The 11,748-nt window shown below is 33.7% G+C and overlaps 1 long non-coding RNA gene across 1 annotated transcript; it reads right to left on the reverse strand.

Annotated features, from left to right (window-relative positions):
* Positions 1 to 374: 374 nt before the first annotated feature.
* On the reverse strand, positions 375 to 10,462 carry LOC144287508 (uncharacterized). Its single transcript, XR_013355293.1, has 6 exons — positions 10,430 to 10,462; positions 4,834 to 4,910; positions 3,804 to 3,978; positions 3,372 to 3,437; positions 2,547 to 2,714; positions 375 to 1,966 (listed from the first exon to the last, which is right to left on the reverse strand). It is a non-coding gene; the product is annotated as an uncharacterized LOC144287508 (long non-coding RNA).
* Between the last annotated feature and the right edge of the window lie 1,286 nt (positions 10,463 to 11,748).

Consider the following 11,748-nt stretch of genomic DNA (forward strand, 5'->3'; position numbering starts at 1 on the left):
TTTTAGCCATTAGCACACTATATCTCTTTTTTCTTGTTGTCTAGACACCACATTTTCTTAACTATTGTCTTCTGACCTCTGAAATGCTCCTCTGCAGTTGCTTCGTGCTCCATACATTCATTAAATTTTGGAGTTCTACAGAGGTTGGCCTTGGACTGTCTTCAGTTTTTTTTTTTTTAATTTCTTTTTTTTTTTAATTTTTTATTTATTTATGATAGTCACAGAGAGAGAGAGAGGCACAGAGACACAGGCAGAGGGAGAAGCAGGCTCCATGCACCGGGAGCCCAATGTGGGATTCGATCCCGGGTCCCCAGGATCACGCCCTGGGCCAAAGGCAGGCGCCAAACCGCTGCGCCACCCAGGGATCCCTGTCTTCAGTTTTTGTACTAGATTTTCTCACTAGGTGATCCTATCTGTCTCCTTGGTCTTCAATAACATTTCTGTGGTGGCGACTCTCAAATTTGTGCTCCCATTTCAAGCCACTCTTAGAATCTCTAGACCTTTAGTCACTTTCTCCTCGACATCTCATGAATATCAAACAGGCAACTTCAGTTCCTTAACATATCTAAAACTGAACTCTCCATCTTTGAGTCAATCTTCACCTTACACTGGTTCCTTTATCATAGGTAATTAGCATCAAACAACCTAGTGCCTTGAGCCAGAGAACTAGAGGATCTCTGAAATTTCTCTTTGCCTCTCTTCACTTGTTGCATCAAATAAAAAATGGCTCTTCTTTTCCCTGATGATTCCAGTGCTTCTTCAAAAGTATATATGTTATCTATATACTCTGTGTGATACCAATTGCCACCACTCTCTTGCTTTGACTTACTGTTTCCTCTTTTGTCATCAACCAATTCTCTTCTAACAGTTAAGTTAGCCATGTCCTACACTTATTTTATACACTTTTTAAAATTACTAGCCATTGTAGTAGTTTAGAATGAAACCCCAAATTGTAAACATGCCTGAGCAATGTCCTACATTATCATACCCTGGCCTTTTTCATCAACATGGTCTCATTAGTCCTGATCATTCTATTCCAGCCATGTTGCCTTTTAATTATTTGAATACATTAAATTTTTTCTTAAGTCAATGTCTTTATTCCTTCCTATTCTCTGAAAGATCCTTCCTTCCACTTATTCCTGGCAAATGCTTACTCAGTCTTCAAATACTAGCATGAAGTTTACTTCTTGAAGTGACCCTTACCATATCTTCCAATCTGAATTAAGTTGCTTCTGTTTTTATATAAATCATTATTATTTTCATTAGTAATTAGTATATCTAAGTCTTTTTTTTTTTTTCTTTTTTCCTACTGTTTCTCTCTTGACTAGATTTTAAGATTCAGGGAAACCCAGACTCTTTTTTTTTTACCACCGTATATTTAATACTTAGCACAGTCTGGGGTATAGAGTAGTTATTAAATATTGTTAAATGAATAATCTGAATTATTTTTGGTTATTTTGGTAATCCTATTTTCCTTAGTCTTAGTAATCGGATAACACTAGCATTAATACACTGACAATTTATTGTAAGGGTTGAAGTGAAAGAGGATGTGGGAAGACCATATCTGAGAAAATTATCATTTTGTCATCCTCACTCCTTATCTTCTCACCACCAGTACCAGGACTGATACTTTCATTCATATCAGTTTCAAGCTTCATGCAAATCAATTCTTGACTACTCATTTCACCAGAAAATTGTGGAAATTCAGGTATTCTAAATTTTAGTTCAGGTTTACTTGAACCCTGTACACCTACAGAAATGAGAGTGGGGGGTATTCGGTGAATATGCAGTTGTTGGAATTAATCTAACTTCCATTGTTTGCTAATATTTCATGGACATTAGGACAAATACTCTTAAAAATAACACTTGCTGATCTAGTTCAATTCAATTTAGGAAAGCCACACTATATTTGCTGATAGAGTTCATTTTCTTTCAGGACAGGCACACATTCTTTTTCAACATTTACCTGTAAAAACAAGTTGAAAAAAAGAGACAAATTAAATAAGCTAAAGAAAGTTCACTTGAAAGAGACGTCAATAGACAATTGAAAACACTTCTAATTTAGAGTGGAACCACAGGGAGGCTAAAGAGTTCAAAGAAGGGGAGTGGCAAAGTGCTATAATATTTTCTGAAGCTTATAAAATACTTATAGAAGAATGAACCTATATAGCAATACACTGCTGATTTACAATACTTTACATTGTGAAAATTACTTTTCTCAATTCTTCAATTCTTTTGCAAGTTGCTTAAATTCTTGTGCAAAAAAAGTATATTTAATATATAATTTGTTGTTATAACCCTTCTAGAATCAATTTGGAAGTAATATAATAGGGTTTAAATATGTCTTTTTTATGGTTTGAATTGTGTCCTACCAAAATACCTATGTTGAAACCCTAATTTCTTGTTCTTCAGAAAGTGAACTTACTTAAAAGTAGAATTGTTGCAGAGATAATTAGTTAAGATAAAATCATATGGAGTATGATGGACCCTTAGGTCAATATGACTGATGTCTTTATAAAAGGGGAAACTTGGACACAAGCACTTACCTAGGGAAGATGCCATATGAAGGTCAGAAGACAGAAATCAAAGTATACCAAAGATTGTCAGCAAATCACTAGAAGCTAGAAGAGACTCATGGAAAAGATTTTCCTTCATATCTCTCGGAAAGAACCAATCTTGCTGAAACCTTGATTTCAGAATTCCAGCATCTAGAACTGTGAAATGATAAAATATATTATTTAAGCCATGCAGTTTGTGGTACTTTGTTAAAGCAGCCATAGGAAACTAATACAATGTTCAATTTTTTGGACTTAGTTACTCTATTTCTATGAAAACAATCTAGATACACAATTCTATGCCAAAAAAGAGCAAAAAGAAAGTCCATAGATTATTTGTATTGGAAAATTTTTACAACTATGCTGCATCCACACAGTAAAATATTATAAATAGATTTTAAAAGTTTTCGAATAATTTTTATTTTATTCCATAATACAAAGTTAAAAAAAAACCACTGAGACTCATATTTTGTTCAAGATAGAATAACATGGTCTGGATTTACTTTGCTGCCTAAAACAACTAAAATGCCTGAGAAAGCATATGTACAGTGATAAGTTACAGAATAGCAGGTTATGAAAAATGACGATCCCTGAAAGGTAGGAAGCAAATGAGGTAAGCCTTATGCTTTTCCCCAACTTGCTACCTGGAGAAGGTTTTCAAGCTATGGTTTAGGAAAACAAAATTCAGGCTAAACCTACAGGTTTCTTCAAGTTGAGGAACCCAAACTGGGAGTTTCAGGAAGTCAGACAGATAGTGTGTGCAGTATAGAGTACCATCGAGGAAAAGTTGCACAGAGAGTCAATACTAAGACTTACAGATGGTCCCTTTCAATGTTCATTTGAGTTCTGATTAGCTCATGCATGCAAGGACTCTTCTAGTACCTGAAGAAAAGAACCATATAAAAACATAGTACTCAGACTGGATAGGATGAGGACTAGTATCTGTTCTCAGAAAGCTTTGAAATATTTAGACTTCATTGATCATCAATTAGAGTACTTTAGAAATGTCTAGTCTTAATAGTGGGAAAAAATTAACTTTATACTAAATTATTACTGGCCCCTAAATTATTACTGAAATATCAAACTGAGTAAGTAAGTTGATAGTGTACAAAAACTAAACATACGAATACTGAGAGAAATGCCAAAAACTCTTTACAAGAGTAAACAATGTCTGATATTTAATCAGAAATTCTTAGGCATTGGAGGACTTCTGGGGAAGATGGTAGAGTAGGAGGATCTTGGGCTTACCTCATCCATGGATACAACTTGATAAAACCAAATCAGTGTACATAACCCAGAAGACAAACTGAAGACAGTAGGACAGACTTCCCACAGTTAATCATAGAGAGGAGGCTATATCAATATGGTAGGAGTCATACTATGCATATTTTCTGAGCACTAGAAATCACCCATAAGAAAAAATCTGGAAAGAATACAAATAAGTGGAGATTAAATAATACACCCAACTAAACAATAGTCAACCAAGAAATCAAAGAGGACATAAAAAAATGCAAGGAGACAAATGAAAATAAAAACAAAATAATCTAAAATATTTGGGATGCCCTAGAAGCTATTCTAAGAAGAAAGTTTATAGTAATATAGGGCTACTTCAAGAAGCAAGAAAAATCTCAAATTAAAAAAATTAAAAATCCTGACAAAAATATTAACAAGCTGAATCCAAAAAAACATTAAAAAATCATTCACAAGAATCAGGTGTGATTTATTCCTGGCATGCAAGGATGATTTGAAATATTTGTCAATATAAGTCAATCTATGTGATATATCACATTAATAAAAAAGGTTAAAAACCATATGCACATTTCAATAGATGCAGAAATATCATTTGACAAATACAATACCCATTCATAATAAAAAAACATGCAGCAAAGTAGGTTTAGAGGGAACATACATCACTCAACATAATATGAAAAACCCATAGTTAACATTATGCTCAATAATGAAAAACTGAAAGGATGCCCACTCTCACCACTTTTATTCAGCATAGTACTAGAAGTTTTAACAATCGCAATCAGACAACAAAAAGAAATAATTGGTATCCAAATTGATAAGGAAGAAGTAAAACTTTCAGTATTTGCAGATGACATGATACTATATATATATATAAAACCCTAAGGAGTCCACCAAAAAACTACTATTGTTGATAAATGAATTCAGTGACATCTCAGGACACAGAGTCAACATATAGAGGTCTATTGCATTTATATACACTAACAATGAAGTAATAGAGAAATTAAGAAAACAATTCCAGGATGCTTACCTGGCTCAGTCAGGAGAATATGAAACTCTTGATCTTGAAGTTGTGAGTTTGAGCCACACCTTGCATATGGAGATTACCTAAAAAAACATGAAAATCACTTTTTTGAAAAACAAAAAAAAATCTCATTTATAATTGTACCAAAAAAAATAAAATACCTAGGAATAAACTTAACCAAGGAGGTGAAAGATTTGTACTTTGAAAACATAAAACATTGATAAATAAACCTGAAGATGACAGAAACAAGTGGAAAGATAGTCCACACTCATGGATTGGAAGAACAATATTGTTAAAATGTCCATTCTATCGACATTTAGCAATTGTTATAGACTCCTATAACCATCTTTAGATTTAATGTAATCTTGATCAAAATACCAATACAGCCTTTTTTCACAAAACTAGAACAAATAATCCTAAAATGTGTATGGAACCACAAAAGAATTTGAATAGCCAAAGCAATCTTGAAAAAGAAAAGTAAAGCTGGACGCATCACAATCCTAGATTTTAAGATATAGTACAAAGCTGTACTAATCAAAACCGATGCACAAAATAGACATACAGATGAATGGAACAGAATAGAGACCCCAGAAGAAAACTTTGGCCCATTAATCTTTGATGAAGGAGGCAAAAATATGCAACGGGGAAAAGACAATCTCTTTAACAAATGGTGTTGGGATCACTGGATACCTACATGCAAAAGAATGAAACTGGACCATTTTTTTACACCATACATAAAAATAGACTCCAAATGGATTAAAGACCTAAATGTGAAACCTGCAACCATAAAAATCCTGGAAGAGAGCACAGGCAGGAATTTCTCTTCCTTCAGCTCTAGCAACATTTTTTTTTTTTTCACATATAGCTCCTGTAGCAAGGGAAACAAAAGTTAAAATAAACCATAGAGACTATATCAAAATATAATCTCCTTCACAGCAAACTATCAACAAAACTAAAAGACAGGGCAGCCCAGGTGGCTCAGAAGTTTAGCGCAATCTTCAGCCCAGGGTGTGATCCTGGAGACCTGGGATCGAGTTCCACGTCGGGCTCCCTGCATGGAACCTGTTTCTCCCTCTGCCTGTGTCTCTGCCTCTCTCTCTCTCTCTGTGTCTCCCATGAATAGATAAATAAAATCTTTAAAAAAAACTGCTAGAGACACAGGATCCAAAATATATGAAGCATCCAAAATATATAGCATCCAAAATATATGAAGAACTTATACAAGTCAACACCAAAAAAGAATAATCCAATTAAGGAATGGGCAGAAAACATGAAGACATTTCTCTAAAGAAGACATACAGATGGCCAGCAAACATGTGAAAAGATGCTCAACATCACTCATCATCAGAAAAATGCAAATCAAATTCACAATGAGCTATCACCTCTTAGCAGTTGAATAGCTAAAATAAAAACACAAGAAACAACAAATGTTGGCAAGGAAGTGGAAAAAATGGAACCCTCATGTACTGTTGGTGGGAATGCAAACTGGTGCAACCACTTTTGATAACAGTATGGAGGTTCCTCAGAAAATTAAAAATAGAATTACCATAGAATCCAGTAATTGTACTACTGCATGTTTTCCCAAAGAAAATGACAATACTAATTTGAAAAGCTATATACACCCCTACGTTTATAGCATCATTATTTACAATAGCCAAGATATAGAAGCATCCCAAGCGTTTATCCATAGATGAACACACATGAATGGATAAAGATGAGGTGGTATACATATAGAAGGGAATACTACTCAGTCAAAAAAAAACCTAGTCATTTGCAGCAACATGGTTGGATCTAGAGGATATAATACTAAGTGAAATAAGTCAGAGAAAGACAAATATCTCAGTATTTCATGTAAATGTGGAATTTAAGAAACAAAACAAATGAACAAAAAAAGGAGATGAACAAGAAAATAGATTCTTAATCATAGAGAACAAATTGATGGTTACCAGAGAAGAGGGGGGATAGGTGAAATACATGAAGGGGATTAAGAGTACACTTCTTGTAATGAGCACTAAGTAATGTATATAATTGTTGAATTACTAAATTGTACATCTGAAACTAATATAACACTGTATATTAATTATACTGGAATTTAAACAAGCAAACAAACACATAAATAAAAGACATTACTGGGCATTCAAATATGCAGGTAATGGAACTCATAATAGGAAGAGAAACCAATCAATTGAAATGGATCCAGAAATGACACACAGGAGAATATTAGTAAATAAAAATATCAAAATACTTATTATTACTATATTCCATATGTTCAAGAAAGAAGATTGAACTTATTCTGTGGAAATATGTAAAATATATATTTTATGAAATGACCCAAATTGAACTTGTAGAGATGAAAACTATGTTTTATGTGAAAAAAATACACTGCCCAGGATAAGTGACATATTAGATACTACAGAAGAAAATATTAATGAACTTGAAGATACAGTAAAAGAAACTAAAATGAAGCTCAGTGAGAAAAAAACTGAAAAAAATTTAAACATGATCAATGAAATGTGGAAGAAATTTGAGAAGTTAAATACATATGTAAGTGGAGTCCTAAAAGAAGAGAAAGGACAGATAGAGGAAATATATTCAAAGAAATAAACACTGAATATTCTCCAAATTCAATTAAAGCTGTGAATGTACAGATCCAAGGATCTATGAATCCTAAGCACAAGAAAGATGAAGAAACTAAGCTACATAATCATCGAATTGCTTAAGACCAGTGAGTTAAAGAGAAAACACTTTAAAACAGTGAAACGAAATAAACAGTAGGTACAGTGTGGGTAAATATGGTGATAGCAAATTTCTATTTGGAAACAGAGAGGTAACATCTTATTGCAAAAAAAAAAAAAAAAAAAAAAAAAATCCCTGTAAACCTTGAGTTTCACACCCAGCAAAAATATCTTTCAGAAGCAAAGACAAAATATGTACTCAAACAGTAAAACCTAAAGAAGTCATCACCAACTGAAATGTGCTGCAAATAATGTTAAAGGAAGTCACACAGAAGACAAAGTATATCAGGTGGAAATATGGATCTCTACAAAGGAAGAAAGAGCAGCAAATGTGGCAATAAGTAAAATTAAAATTTAAAATTTTTCTTTTTTAAATCTTAAAAAATTTTAATTGCTAAAAGATGATAAGGTAGTATGAGGTTTTATAACACATAGCTATAAAATGTCTGATAAGAATATTATACAGGCTTGAAGACACGAAATGGAAATGTATTTTTGTAAGGTTCTTATACTATATGTGCAATGGTATATGATCTGGAGGGTAGACAGTGAAAATAAATATACTGTAAACAAAAAGTAATTAACCAACAAATAACATCCAAAATATTTATACCTAGGTGAGCCAACAAATATAATAATAAGGGATCATAAAATATACTAAATTCAGCCAAAAAAGGCAAAAAATGAGGAAAAACAAAATAACTGTGGTTATAAAACCTGATAGTTGGCTTCCTTTGTAATGCAAGTGCCTGACTTAAGCTTTGATTGTGGAGGCAATCACTTCAAAGAGGAATCCATTTCAAAGAGGCATCTGCTTCAACAGAGTCTATGTGGAATTAACAAGTTGCCAATCATAATTAGATAAAGAGCCAGGCTTCCTTACCCCACTGAGGCTCCTTTGTTTTTGAGATCTTGGTTGATTTCAATAACTGACCATTTGTTTTTTTCTTTTCTCACACTTCAAATATGTGCTTATATTTTATTTTTTAATTTTTTTTACTTTAAATTTTATTAGTTAATATACAGTGCAATATTAGTTTCTGGAGTAGAATTCAGTAATTCATCACTTACATTCAACTCCCAGTGCTCATCACAAACGCCTTTTTAATATTGTGTTCTTATGTTTTAAATTTGCCAGTAATGAGTGAGCCCTGGAAACCGACTCTCCACTTCAATGTAAAGAACCCTAGGCCTAGTGTGAACCCTTTCTCTCTCTATGGGCTACCTTGCTGTGTGTCCCATTGGCATGCTTTGTATGGTCCAGAGCTTATAAGTAATAAACTCTTTTTTTTTCTTTTTCTTTTTTTTTTAAGATTTATTTATTTATTTATTTATTTATTCTTGAGAGACATAGACAGAGAGGGACAGAGACATAGGCAGAGAGAGAAGCAGGCTCCTCACAGGGAGCCTAATGTGGGACTCGATTCTGGATCCTGGGATCACAACCTGAGCAGAAGGCTGGCACCCAACCACTGAGCCACCCAGGTATCTCAAACTCTTTTTTCTTCAATGTTTCCTAACAATTATTCCTGAAGGTCATCTTGCAGTCAAAATATAAACCACAAGGGGTGATGCGGTTGTAATAGTTCTGAAAGGGGATATGTCTGTGTGAAGTTCACAGGGGCTCAGATAAGTGCCTCCAGGCATTTATAGCGATAGTATTTTCTATCAGGAGGCTGAGTCCAGCACAAAACAAAAACATATGGGAGTCATGTTTTTAAGGATAAATGGTAAGACTATAGACTTACAACCAGCAATATCAATAATCTTTTTAAGTACACATATTAAGTGGTGATTGCATCAAAACAGAGAAATAGATCAAACAAGTAGAATATAGAGCTGAAAAATATGTTACATACTATGGACAAAACTGTTGTGAGCAAAAGTGCAAAGGAAACTTAGTGGGGGAAAAGATAATCTTTCAACAAATAGTACTATAACAATTGTATATCCTTATGCAAAAACACAAGGAGAAAGATTCAATCCACATCTTGTACCATATGCTAAAATTAACACCAAATGGATCATAGACTGAAAGTCTAAAACTATAAAACTTTTAGAAGAAAACATAGGAGAGAAAATTTGACCTTGGCTTAGACAAAGATTTCTTAGTTACGACACCTAAGACATTATCTATAAATGAAAAAAAAACTGCTAAATTGGACTTCATCAAAATTAGGAACTTCTGGGTTTTTTTTTTTTAAGACTCTGTTCAGATAATGAAAAAATAAACTACATACTTGGAGAAAATATTTGCAAATCAAATGTCTGGAAGAAAATTGTATTCGAAATAGAAAAAGAACTTTCTGATGAGGAAAACAAATGCAAGAGAAATAGAGATAAAATTACCTTACAACTTGCAGTCCATTGGATCCCAGAGAGATGCAGTGTGTGACATTTCTCAAGGAACTCATGGTTGCCTTAATGTTGATGTTTTGCTAGAGACAAAAAGCAAACTTACCTTGACACTAACCAGACCTCCAGGATCCTGTAAGTCTTCTTTAACATGTGGAAATCTCTTTAGAGACTTCTATTATCTTTATCCCACTTCAACTTAAAAATATATGTCACACCTCACAATCACAGTGCAACTCTTTCTGCCAATGGGTCTTGTCCTCATGCTATAATAAAAACACCTTTTTTTGCACCAAAAAGTCTCAAGAATTCTTTCTTGGCTGTTCACTTTGTGGCTCCACATCACTTTCAAAACTCAATAATAAGAAAACAACACATTTGCAAAATGGACAATTTGCCTAGACATTTCATTCAAAATGATAGATCAATGATAATAAAAGGACATGCTCAAGACCTTTGGCCATTAGGGAAATTCAAATGAAAGCAATAATAAGATAATACTATGTACTTACTAGAATGCCTGAGTGAAAGAAACCAGACCCACCACCCACCCAAAGAATACAGAGTGCACGTCCTATTTATAGCAGAGTGCACGTTCTATTTATAGCAGAGTGCATGATCCTATTTATACTAGACTCTAGAAAATGCAAGATAAGTTGTAGTGACAGAAAGCAGGTCAGTTGTTGCCTTGTAATGGTAGAAGGGTAGAAGTTTAGGCAGGAGGGATAATAAAAGGCCTTGAGGAATTTGGGGAAGTGCTGCATATGTTCATTATCTTGATTGTGGTGAGGGTTTACCAATGTATCTGTCAGAACATCTCAATTGTACACCTTTAACATGTAGTTTATTAAAAGAGCAAAATACAAAATGTTGGTAGTTTAATTCCAATTACATAAAAATGCACTGCACAGCTAGCTAATCACAGGACTACACACAGACACACAAAGACTGAAATAAAAATGCTTGAATTTTAACAATGGCATCATGAGTGAACTTTTTCTTACTACATGGCTGTTAAAATATTTGAAAAATACATATATAATTTTAATCTTTGAAAAAGTAATTTTTATAAGTAAAAAAGTGCCAAGATTTGACTGTGAACTAGCTGTTCTTGCAGGTTTAAAGTACAACTACCTTTACTGTTAAGTTTAAAAAATACCTTCTTTTCTTTCTTTTTTAAAATAGAAAGTTAACAGTAATACAGTTACCCATAAGACAATTCCCTGCAAAGTCAAACACTCAAAGAGTACTAAAACTAGACATTTTTTGTTCAATGTGAGGAAACAAAACTCTGGGTATGTGACAATAACTCAATATGCTTAAGACTGTCCCTGTTGCTCTGTCATGGGAAGAAAGAAGCTCTTCTGTTGGCCTTCAAAGACTCTGACAAATTCAGATTTTCATTGTGTAGGCAGATCTACAAAGAAAAAGAAACTTGTTTACAGAGACTCATTAACCAGGTGAAAAATAAAAGAAACTGAAGAAAAATGGGAAAACAGAAGAGGAGGCAATAGAACAGTCACCAGTGGCTAGAAGCTTGGCACCTAAAGATGAGGTAGAGATGAAGGAAACACACAGCTGATTTTCTGTTTCATTGATGTATCTTCCATCCTCCACTGACCTTCTCCCCGAGGGCCAGGAGGATAGCATTTAAAACCAGTGTCTCCTCCCACAATTCTAGATTCAAACCTTCATTTGACATTTCCTTCTATTCCTAACTTGTTGCTTCTATGATTCTCCTACTGTACATTTAGTTTTTCTAATAACTAGGATCATGTTTTCCTTCTTTGTAACTTACCCTCCTTGCCCTCGATTTGTCATGTAAGAGGGC

Source organism: Canis aureus, chromosome 17 (genome assembly GCF_053574225.1).
Source record: "Canis aureus isolate CA01 chromosome 17, VMU_Caureus_v.1.0, whole genome shotgun sequence".
NCBI classification, from domain to species: domain Eukaryota; kingdom Metazoa; phylum Chordata; class Mammalia; order Carnivora; family Canidae; genus Canis; species Canis aureus.